Source organism: Balaenoptera physalus (assembly GCF_965194825.1).
Source record: "Balaenoptera physalus genome assembly, chromosome: 10".
NCBI lineage: Eukaryota > Metazoa > Chordata > Mammalia > Artiodactyla > Balaenopteridae > Balaenoptera > Balaenoptera physalus.
The window spans coordinates 108,245,142-108,257,283 of NC_138889.1; the positions used below are offsets into that span (position 1 = coordinate 108,245,142).

General features: G+C 36.7%; 1 protein-coding gene across 8 annotated transcripts in view; it reads left to right on the forward strand.

Annotated features, from left to right (window-relative positions):
- TOP6BL (TOP6B like initiator of meiotic double strand breaks) overlaps window positions 1–12,142 on the forward strand; it is a 100,146-nt gene that overhangs the window by 25,143 nt on the left and 62,861 nt on the right. The window lies entirely within an intron of this gene.

Consider the following 12,142-nt stretch of genomic DNA (forward strand, 5'->3'; position numbering starts at 1 on the left):
GAGTGTAACTAGTGACACTGAATTGTATACTTTAAGATAGTTAAAATGGCAAATTTTGTTATATGTATATTTTACCACAACTTAAAAACTAATAATGTAATATACCCCCAAACCACTGAATTGTACACTTTAAATGGATGAATTGTATGATATGTGAATTGTATCTCAATAAAGCTATTTTTTTCTTTCTTTTTAAAAAATATTTATTTATTTATGTGTTTGGCTCGCCGGGTCTTAGTTGCGGCATGTGGGATCTTTGTTGCCACGTGCGGGATCTTTTTAGTTGCGGCATGCGGGCTCTAGTTCCCGGCCAGGGATCGAACACGGGCCCCCTGCAATGGGAGTGTGGAGTCCCAACTGCTGGACCACCAGGGAAGTTCCAAATCTATTTTTTTTCTTAGTGGGCCAAAGATTTGAATAGATACTTCACAAAAGAAAGTATCTGAATGGCCATTAAGCACATGAAGAAGTGCTTACCATCATCAGTCACCAGAGATTGTAAATTAAATTCACAATCCACCAGAATAGCTAAAATTAAAAAACGCCAGATATTAGCAAGGGTGTAGAACAATCAGATCTCTGATATAATGCTGGTGGGAGTGTAAAATGGTACAACCACTTTGGAAAACTGTTTGACAGTTTCTTGTGAAGTGAAACATAAACCTATGCTATGACCCATCAATTTCATTTCTAGGTATTTACCCAAGAGAAATGAAACTGTTTGTCCAAAACAAGATTTACACCAGCTGTTCATAGCAGCTTTATTAAAAATAGCCAAAAACTGGAAAAATCCAAATGTCCAACAAGAGAATGGATAAATAAGTTGGGTGTATACATGTAATGGAATGCTAGTCAGGAATAAAAAGGAATGAATTACAGGCATACCTTGGATACTTTGCAAGTTCAATTTCAGACCATTCTGATAAAAAAAAAACTCAATAAAGCGAGTCACACGGATTTTTTGCTTTCCCAGTGCATATAAAAGTTATGTTTATACTATACTTAGTCTATTAAGTATGCAACAGCATTATGTCTAAAAATATACATACCTTAATTTAAAAACACTTTATTTATTACTAAAAAATGCTAACCATCATCTGAACCTTCAGCTAGTCATAATCTTTTTGCAGTAGTACAATAACATCAAAGATCACTGATCACAGAATACCATAACATAATAATAATGAAAAAGTTTGAAATACTGCAAAAATTATCAAAATGTGACACAGACACTAAGTAAGCAAATGCTGTTGGAAAAATGGCACCAATAGACTAGCTCCATGCAGAGTTGCCACAAACCTTCAATTCGTAAAAAAAAATACAGTATCTGTGAAGTGCAATAAAGTGAAACAATAAAATGAGGTATGTCTGTGCATTAATCTCACAGACATTATGCTGAGAAAGAAAATGGACACAAAAGAATCACTGTATATGGATTTCATTTATATAAAGTTCAAGAACAGTGAAACTAAACTAATGAAAAAACTTCTAAATGATTGCCTCTGAGAAGTGTTCACTGAGAAAAAAGCAATTAGGAATTTTCTGGGATGATGGAAATGTTCTGTATCTTGATGGAGCACGAGTTACCTGGTTATATGCATTTGTCAAAACTCTGCAAGTTGTACACTTAAGATTTGTGCATTATATTGTATGTAAAGTTTACCTAAATAAAAGAACTATAAACAAATGTTGAAATCTAGTTAGTAGGTTTGCTTTGCAGAGATAAGGTTTAACAATTCTGAAACTACTGCCTGTGTATTCTAGCTTGATAAATTGAGTAAATATGCTGAGATTAATAGGAACATGATTTTTCACTGTTGGATAAAGAAGTTACAAGTATGGAAAGGGGGCAGACTAAAATGCACCCTGTGGAATTCGAACTCATGGTTCCAACTGTATAGTATATATTACATATGATAGATAAATATAGAAACATAGAGATATGTGTGTGTATCCTAGCTTTGTCTGTTGAGAGAGCCTAGAAATAATAATATCCCAATAGCAATTGCTTAGCTCTCAAATCTTGGTTTCCAACCACCCTTCTCCACTAAAAAGAACTAGAACTCCTTGGGGAAAACACTGATTCCAGGATTGGGGTAGGGAGAATACAAGATGAGCCTAGAATATCCTTGATTTTAATTTTTAAAAAAAATTTATTTATTTTAGGCTGCATTGGGGCTTTGTTGCTGAGCGCGGGCTTTCTCTAGTTGTGGCGAGTGGGGGCTACTCTTCGTTGTGGTGCGTGAGCTTCTCATTGCTGTGGCTTCTCTTGTTGCAGAGCATGGGCTCTAGGCACGTGGGCTTCAGTAGTTGTGGCTTGTGGGCTCTAGAGCGCAGGCTCAGCAGTTGTGGCACATGGGCCTAGTTGCTCCGCGGCATGTGGGATCTTCCTGGACCAGGGCTCGAACCCGTGTTCTCTGCATTGGCAGGAGGATTCTTAACCACTGTGCCACCAGGGAAGCCCCCGTATCCTTGAAATTAAGGAATTCCTTGAAGGTGATGTGGACAGACACACAAGCCAGCTTGAAGGGACTTCCATTGACCAAATATGGGACAATAATATATGGTAAATAATGATAGTAAGAGATTATAACTCAGTGAATAAAATAAGAACACATGACTCCATACTGATGTAAATAAATAAGGAGAAAGGAAAGCTGTTCTTTACAGGTAGAATGCCAACTAATAAGTGTCGAAAAGATAAAGGACTTAGGAAATCATCAATCGATGCTAACACTAATGAGTGCAACTTTAATGAGGAACAGATACATAATTTGTGGAGATTACTTTGAAAATATTTATCAGTTACAAGGGGAAAATACTAACTTTCACAGTAAAGGAATCTATGGGATACGTTAACCAAAAGATCAAAGTTAACATCACCAATGTTGGAACAAACTGTTATCATATGCTTCCTGATATGTGCTGAGAAGGACACAACATCACTTTTGTGGTATTTCTGCAAAAATTGCATAACCTGAATATTTTAAGGAACAAGTAGATGATCCAATTTGAGGGATATTCTATAAAAAAATTGGTCTGAACTCTTCAAAAATGTCAAGACCAGGAAAGGCAGAGAAATAAAGGAGAGTAAGACTGAAAACTAAATGTAATGTGCAATACTGGATTGAATTCTGGGCCAGGGAAAGATAGCTATAGAGGACATTATTAGGATAATTGCTGAAATTTGAATATGGACTATGGATTAGATAATAATACTATATACATTCATACTAAATTTCCTATTTTGATAATTATACTGAGATTATATAAGAGACTTTCTTCTTAGAACTTAAGCACTGAATTATTTTAGGGATAAAGGGGCACAATGTCTCCAGTTTATTCTCAATTGGTTCAAGAAAAAATATGCATACATACACACACAGAGAAAGAGAAAGAGGATAAAGCAAATGTGTCAAAATATACAATTTCTAAATCTGGATAAAGGGTATATGAGAGTTCCTGGTACTATTCTTGCAACTTTTCTGTAAGTTTGAAATTATATAGTAACAAGTTAAAAAAATTTATAGTATTCCATTGAAAGGTTATAATAATTTATTAAGCTTTCCCCTCTTTCAGGATGTTTGGTGATTTCCAATCTTATGGTATTATAAATAATACTTTGATGAAATTATTAAATTGTTCTCCATAAAATTATTGCAATTTACATTTTTACTATCAATGTATACAAACACCTGTCTCATCCCCTTCTTACCAGTATTGTGCACTACTACTACAAAGAAGACTTTGTTAATTTGATAGGCAGAATATTGCCTTTCATTTTTTAGATATTTAAAACACTTAAAAAAAATATTTCAAAAGTGGGAGTTCCCTGGCAGTCCAGTGGTTAGGACTCAGAGCTTTCACTGCTGTGGCCTGAGTTCGATCCCTGGTCGGGGAAAGCAATTCCCATTATTATTAAAAAAACCCAAAAAAACTAAAGGTGAAAAATAATTATAATATTATACATATTTATAATGTAATCTCAGAGACAATCATACTTTGAAAACCTTGGCATACCTTCTTTCAGATTACCATAGTGGGGTGTGTGTGTGTGTGTGTGTGTGTGTTTCTATTTCTACTGAGAAAAAAACTAGAATTATTGTATCTCATTTTAACTTGCATTTAATACAAGTGAAATGACTGTCTTATGTTTATTGATTTGTTTATTTCTTTGTTGAATGTTTGTTCACATTTTTTGCTCATTTTCCCCTTTAGGATCTTAGTGCTTTTCTATTTGATACAAAGTTCTATCCTGTGTATAGTAAGTATAGTAAACCTCTTTGTCATTGTTGGCAATTATTCTCTTAGTTTTTTGTTTGTGCAGTATTTTAATTTTGAGTGAGTTTTAAAAAAATTTTGTTTTTAGAATTTTATTATTTTTTTATACAGCAGGTTCTTATTAGTTATCCATTTTATACATATTAGTGTATATATGTCAGTCCCAATCTCCCAATTCATCACACCACCACTCCCCCCCCCCCCCCCCACTTTCCCCCCTTGGTGTCCATACGTTTGTTCTCTACATCTGTGTCTCTATTTCTAACCTGCAAACTGGTTCATCTGTACCATTTTTCTAGGTTCCACATATATGCATTAATATATGATATTTGTTTTTCTCTTTCTGACTTACTTCACTCTGTATGACAGTCTCTAGATCCATCCACGTCTCTACAAATGACCCAATTTCGTTCCTTTTTATGGCTGAGTAATAGTCCATTGTATATATGTACCACATCTTCTTTATCCATTTGTCTGTTGATGGGCCTTTAGGTTGCTTCCATGACCTGGCTATTGTAAATAGTGCTGCAATGAACATTGGGGTGCATGTATCTTTTTGAATTATGGTTTTCTCTGGGTCTATACCCAGTAGTGGGATTGCTGGGTCATATGGTAATTCTATGTTTACTTTTTTAAGGAACCTCCATACTGTTCTGCATAGTGGCTGTATCAATTTACATTCCCATCAACAGTGCAAGAGGGTTCCCTTTTCTCCACACCCTCTCCAGCATTTGTTGTTTGTAGACTTTCTGATGATGCCCATTCTAACTGGTGTGAGGTGATACCCCATTGTAGTTTTGATTTGCATTTCTCTAATGATTAGTGATGTTGAGCAGCTTTTCATGTGCTTCTTGGCCATCTGTATGTCTTCTTTGGAGAAATGTCTGTTTAGATCTTCTGCCCATTTTTTGATTGGGTTGTTTGTTTTTTTAATATTGAGCTGCATGAGCTGTTTATATGTTTTGGAGATTAATCCTTTGTCGGTTGATTCATTTGCAAAAATTTTCTCCCATTCTGAGGGTTGTCTTTTTGTCTTGTTTGTAGTGTCCTTTGCTGTGCAAAAACTTTTAAGTTTCATTAGGTCCCATTTGTTTATTTTTGTTTTTATTTCCATTACTCTAGGAGGCGGATCAAAAAAGATCTTGCTGTGATTTATGTCAAAGAGTGTTCTTCCTATGTTTTCCTCTAAGAGTTTTATAGTGTCCGGTCTTACATTTAGGTCTCTAATCCATTTTGAGTTTATTTTTGTGTATGGTGTTAGGGAGTGTTCTAATTTCATTCTTTTACATGTAGCTGTCCAGTTTTCCCAGCACCACTTATTGAAGAGACTGTTTTTTCTCCATTGTATATCCTTGCCTCCTTTGTTATAGATTATTAGTTGACCATAGGTGCATGGCTTTATCTCTGGACTTTCTTTTTTTTCAGTTTTTATTTTTATTTATTTTTATTTTTACACAATTTTATTTGCAGAACATTTTATAGCATACCCCCTCCATTTATCGCATGCATGGATTTTTTTTTAACATCTTTATTAGCGTATAATTGCTTTATAATGGTGTGTCAGCTTCTGCTTTATAACAAAGTGAATCAGTTATACATATACATATGTCCCCATATCTCTTCCCTCTTGCATCTCCCTCCCTCCCACCCTCCCTATCCCACTCCTCTAGGTGGTCACAAAGCACCAAGCTGATCTCCCTATGCTATGCGGCTGCTTCCCACTAGCTATCTATTTTACGTTTGGTAGTGTATATATGTCCATGCCACTCTCTCACTTTGTCCCAGGTTACCCTTCCCCCTCCCCGTATCCTCAAGTCCATTCTCTAGTAGGTCTGCATCTTTATTCCCGTCTTGCGCCTAGGTTCTTCTGGCCATTTTTTTTTTTTTTTTTAGATTCCATATATGTGTTAGCATACAGTACTTGTTTTTCTCTTTCTGACTTACTTCACTCTGTATGACAGACTCTAGGTCCATCCACCTCACCACAAATAACTCAGTTTCGTTCCTTTTTATGGCTGAGTAATATTCCATTGTATATATATGCCACATCTTCTTTATCCATTCATCTGTTGATGGACACTTAGGTTGCTTCCGTGTCCTGGCTATTGTAAATAGAGCTGCAATGAACATTTTGGTACATGACTCTTTTTGAATTATGGTTTTCTCAGAGTATATGCCCAGTAGTGGGATTGCTGGGTTGTATGGTAGTTCTATTTTTAGTTTTTTAAGGAACCGCCATACTGTTCTCCATAGTGGCTGTATCAATTTATATTCCCACCAACAGTGCAAGAGGGTTCCCTTTTCTCCACACACTCTCCAGCATTTATTGTTTGTAGATTTTTTGATGATGGCCATTCTGACCGGTGTGAGATGATATCTCATTGTAGTTTTGATTTGCATTTCTCTAATGATTAATGATGTTGAGCATTCTTTCATGTGTTTGTTGGCAATCTGTGTATCTTCTTTGGAGATATGTCTATTTAGGTCTTCTGCCCATTTTTTGATTGGGTTGTTTGTTTTTTTGATATTGAGCTGCATGAGTTGCTTGTATGTTTTGGAGATTAATCCTTTGTCAGTTGCTTCATTTGCAAATATTGTCTCCCATTCTGAGGGTTGTCTTTTTGTCTTGTTTATGGTTTCCTTTGCTGTGCAAAAGCTTTTAAGTTTTGTTAGGTCCCATTTGTTTATTTTTGTTTTTATTTCCATTTCTCTAGGAGGTGGGTCAAAAAGGATCTTGCTGTGATTTATGTCATAGAGTGTTCTGCCTATGTTTTCCTCTAAGAGTTTGATGGTGTCTGGCCTTACATTTAGGTCTTTAATACATTTTGAGTTTAGTTTTGTGTATGGTGTTAGGGAGTGTTCTAATTTCATTCTTTTACATGTAGCTGTCCAGTTTTCCCAGCACTGCTTATTGAAGAGGCTGTCTTTTCTCCACTGTATATTCTTGCCTCCTTTATCAAAGATAAGGTGACCATATGTGCGTGGGTTTATCTCTGGGCTTTCTATCCTGTTCCATTGATCTGTATTTCTGTTTTTGTGCCAGTACCATATTGTCTTGATTACTGTAGCTTTGTAGTATAGTCTGAAGTCAGGGAGTCTGATTCCTCCAGCTCCATTTTTTTCCCTCAAGACTGCTTTGGCTGTTTGGGGTCTTTTGTGTCTACATACAGATTTTAAGATTTTTTGTTCTAGTTCTGTAAAAATTGCCATCGGTAACTTGATAGGGATTGCATTGAATCTGTAGATTGCTTTGGGTAGTATAGTCATTTTCACAATATTGATTCTTCCAATCTAAGCACATGGTATATCTCTCCATCTGTTTGTATCTTTAATTTCTTTCATCAGTGTCTTATAGTTTTCTGTATACAGGTCTTTTGTCTCCCTAGGTAGGTTTATTCCTAGGTATTTTATTCTTTTTGTTGCAATGGTAAATGGGAGTGTTTCCTTAATTTCTCTTTCAGATTTTTCATCATTAGTGTATAGGAATGCAAGAGATTTCTGTGCATTAATTTTGTATCCTGCAACTTTACTAGATTCATTGATTAGCTCTAGTGGTTTTTTGGTGGCTTCTTTAGGATTCTGTATGTATAGTTTCATGTCATCTGCAAACAGTGACAGTTTTACTTCTTCTTTTCCAATTTGTATTCCTTTTATTTCTTTTTCTTCTCTGATTGCCGTGGCTAGGACTTCCAAAACTATGTTGAAAAGTAGTGGTGAGAGTGGACATCCTTGTCTTGTTCCTGATCTTAGAGGAAATGCTTTCAGTTTTTCACCATTGAGAATGATGTTTGCTGTGGGTTTGTCGTATATGGCCTTTATTATGTTGAGGTAGGTAGGTTCCCTTTATGCCCACTTTCGGGAGAGTTTTTATCATAAATGGGTGTTGAATTTTGTCAAAAGCTTCTTCTGCATCTATTGAGGTGATCATATGGTTTTTATTCTTCAGTTTGTTAATATGGTGTATCACATATATTGATTTGCGTATATTGAAGAATCCTTGCATCCCTGGGATAAATCCCACCTGATCATGATATATGATCCTTTTAATGTGTTGTTGTATTCTGTTTGCTAGTATTTTGTTGAGGATTTTTGCATCTATTTTCATCAGTGATGTTGGTCTGTAATTTTCTTTTTTTGTAGTATCTTTGTGTGGTTTTGGTATCAGGGTGATGGTGGCCTCATAGAATGAGTTTGGGAGTGTTCCTTCCTCTGCAATTTTTTGGAAGGGTTTGAGAAGGATGGGTGTTAGCTCTTCTCTAAATGTTTGATAGAATTCACCTGTGAAGCCATCTGGTCCTGGACTTTTGTTTGTTGGAAGATTTTTAATCACAGTTTCAATTTCATTACTTGTGATTGGTCTGTTCATATTTTCTGTTTCTTCCTGGTTCAGTCTTGGAAGGTTATACCTTTCTAAGAATTTGTCCATTTCTTCCAGGTTGTCCATTTTAGTGGCATAGAGTTGCTTGTAGTAGTCTCTTAGGATGCTTTGTATTTCTGTGGTGTCCATTGTAACTTCTCCTTTTCCATTTCTAATTTTATTGATTTGAGTCCTCTCCCTCTTCTTCTTGATGAGTCTGGCTAAAGGTTTATCAATTTTGTTTATCTTCTCAAAGAACCAGCTTTTAGTTTTATTGATCTTTGCTATTGTTTTCTTTGTTTCTATTTCATTTATTTCTGCTCTGATCTTTACGATTTCTTTCCTTCTGTTAACTTTGGGTTTTGTTTGTTCTTCTTTCTCTAGTTCCCTTAGGTTTAAGGTTAGATTGTTTATTTGAGATTTTTCTTGTTTCTTGAGGTAGGCTTGTATTGCGATGAACTTCCCTCTTAGAACTGCTTTTGCTACATCCCATAGGTTTTGGATCATCGTGTTTTTGTTGTAATTTGTCTCTAGGTAGTCTTTGATTTCCTCTTTGATTTCTTCAGTGATCTCTTGGTTATTTAGTAACGCATTGTTTAGCCTCCATGTGTTTGTGTTTTTTACATTATTTTCCCTGTAATTGATTTCTTATCTCATAGTATTGTGGTCAGAAAAGATGCTTGATATGATTTCAATTTTCTTAAATTTACGAAGGCTTGATTTGTGACCCAAGGTGTGATCTATCCTGGAGAATGTTCCATATGCACTTGAGAAGAAAGTGTAATCTGCTGTTTTTGGATGGAATGTCCTATAAATAGCAATTAAATCTATCTGGTCTGTTGTGTCATTTAAAGTTTGTGTTTCCTTATGGATTTTCTGTTTGGATGATCTGTCCATTGTTGTAAGTGAGGTGTTAGTGTCCCCCTCTATTATTGTGTTACTGTTGATTTTCTCTTTTATAGCTGTTAGCAGTTGCCTTATGTATTGAGGTGCTCCTATGTTGGGTGCATATATATTTATAATTGTTATATCTTCTTCTTGGACTGATCCCTTGATCATTATGTAGTGTCCTTCCTTGTCTCTTGTAACATTCTTTATTTTAAAGTCTATTTTATCTGATATGAGTATTGCTACTCCAGCTTTCTTTTGATTTCCATTTGCATGGAATATCTTTTTCCATCCCCTCACTTTCAGTCTGTGTGTGTCCTTAGGTCTGAAGTGGGTCTCTTGTAGATAGCATATATATGGGTCTTGTTTTTGTATCCATTCAGCGAGCCTGTGTCTTTTGGTTGGAGCATTTAATCCATTCACGCTTAAGGTAATTATCGATATGTATGTTTCTTAATTGTTATGGGTTTGTTTTTTTAGGTCCTTTCCTTCTCTTGTGTTTCCCACTTAGAGAAGTTCCTTTAGCATTTGTTGTAGAGCTGGTTTGGTGGTGCTGAGTTCTTTTAGCTTTTGCTTGTCTGTAAAGCTTTTGATTTCTCCATCGAATCTGAATGAGATCCTTGCTGGGTAGAGTAATCTTGGTTGTAGGTTCTTCCCTTTCATCACTTTAAATATATCATGCCACTCCCTTCTGGCTTGTAGAGTTTCTGCTGAGAAATCAGCTGTTAACCTTATGGGAGTTCCCTTGTATGTTACTTGTCATTTTTCCCTTGTTGCTTTCAGTAATTTTTCTTTGTCTTTAATTTTTGTCAATTTGATTACTATGTGTATCAGTGTGTTTCTCCTTAGGTTTATCCTGCCTGGGACTCTGCGCTTCCTGGACTTGGGTGGCTATTTCCTTTCCCATGTTAGGGAAGTTTTTGACTATAATGTCTTCAAATATTTTCTCGGGTTCTTTCTCTCTCTCTTCTCCTTTTGGGACCCCTATAATGCGAATGTTTTTGTGTTTAATGTTGTCCCAGAGGTCTCTTAGGCTGTCTTCATTTCTTTTCATTCTTTTTTCTTTATTCTATTCTGCAGCAGTGAATTCCACCATTCTGTCTTCCAGGTCACTTATCTGTTCTTCTGCCTCAGTTATTCTGCTATTGATTCCTTCTAGTGTATTTTTCATTTTAGTTATTGTATTGTTCATCTCTGTTTGTTTGTTCTTTAATTCTTCTAGGTCTTTGTTAAACATTTTTTGCATCTTCTTGATGTTTGCCTCTTGTTTTTCCGAGGTCCTGGATCATCTTCACTATTATTATTCTGAATTCTTTTTCTGGAAGGTTTCCTATCTCCACTTCATTTAGTTGTTTTCTGGGGTTTTATCTTGTTCCTTCATCTGGTACATAGCCCTCTGCCTTTTCATCTTCTCCCTCTTTCTGTGAATGTGGTTTCTGTTCCACAGGCTGCAGGATTGTAGTTTTTCTTGCTTCTGCTGTCTGCCCTCTGGTGGATGAGGCTATCTAAGAGGCTTGTGCAAGTTCCTAATGGGAGGGACTGGTGGTGGGTAGAGCTGGGTGTTGCTCTGGTGGGCAGAGCTCAATAAAACTTTAATCCGCTTGTCTGCTGTTGGGTGGGGCTGGGTTCCCTCCCTGTTGGTTGTTTGACCTGAGGTGACCCAACACTGGAGCCTACCCGGGCTCTTTGGTGGGGCTAATGGCAGACTCTGGGAGGACTTACACCAAGGAGTACTTCCCAGAACTGCTGCCAGTGTCCTTGTCCTCACAGTGAGCCACAGCCACCCCCTGCCTCTGCAGGAGACCCTCCAACACCAGCAGGTAGGTCTGGTTCAGTCTCCTATGGGGTCACTGCTCCTTCCTCTGGGTCCCGATGCGCACACTACTTTGTGTGTGCCCTCCAAGAGTGGAGTCTCTGTTTCCCCCAGTCCTGTCGAAGTCCTGCAGTCAAATCCCGCTAGCCTTCAAAGTCTGATTCTCTAGGAATTCCTCCTCCCATTGCTGGACCCCCAGGTTGGGAAGCCTGACGTGGGGCTCAGAACCTTCACTCCAGTGTGTGGACTTCTGTGGTATAAGTGTTCTCCAGTTTATGAGTCACCCACCCAGCAGTTATGGGATTTGATTTTATTGTGATTGCGCCCCTCCTACCATCTCATTGCGGCTTCTCCTTTGTCTTTGGATGTGGGTATCTTTTTTGGTGAGTTTCAGTGTCTTCCTGTCGATGATTGTTCAGCAGTTAGTTGTGATTCCTGTGCTCTCGCAAGAGGGAGTGAGTACATGTCCTTCTACTCCGCCATCTTGAACCAATATAAAATTTTTTTCTTTTAGCTTTTGTATATCATTGGAAATAGATTAAACTACTTATGATCAGCCTTGTTACAAAGAATCCCCCCTTAGGATACTTGATAATTAGCAATCTTCATAAATGCAGATTCTACATAGGTTAAGTCTGAAATTTTTAAAAGTTGAGGTATAATTGTCGTATAACATTATATTAGTTTCAGGTATAGAACATAATGATTCAATATTTGTATATAGTGCAAAATGATCACCACGATAAGTCTAGTTAACATCTGTCATCATATATACTTACAATTTTTTTTCTTGTTGAGAACTC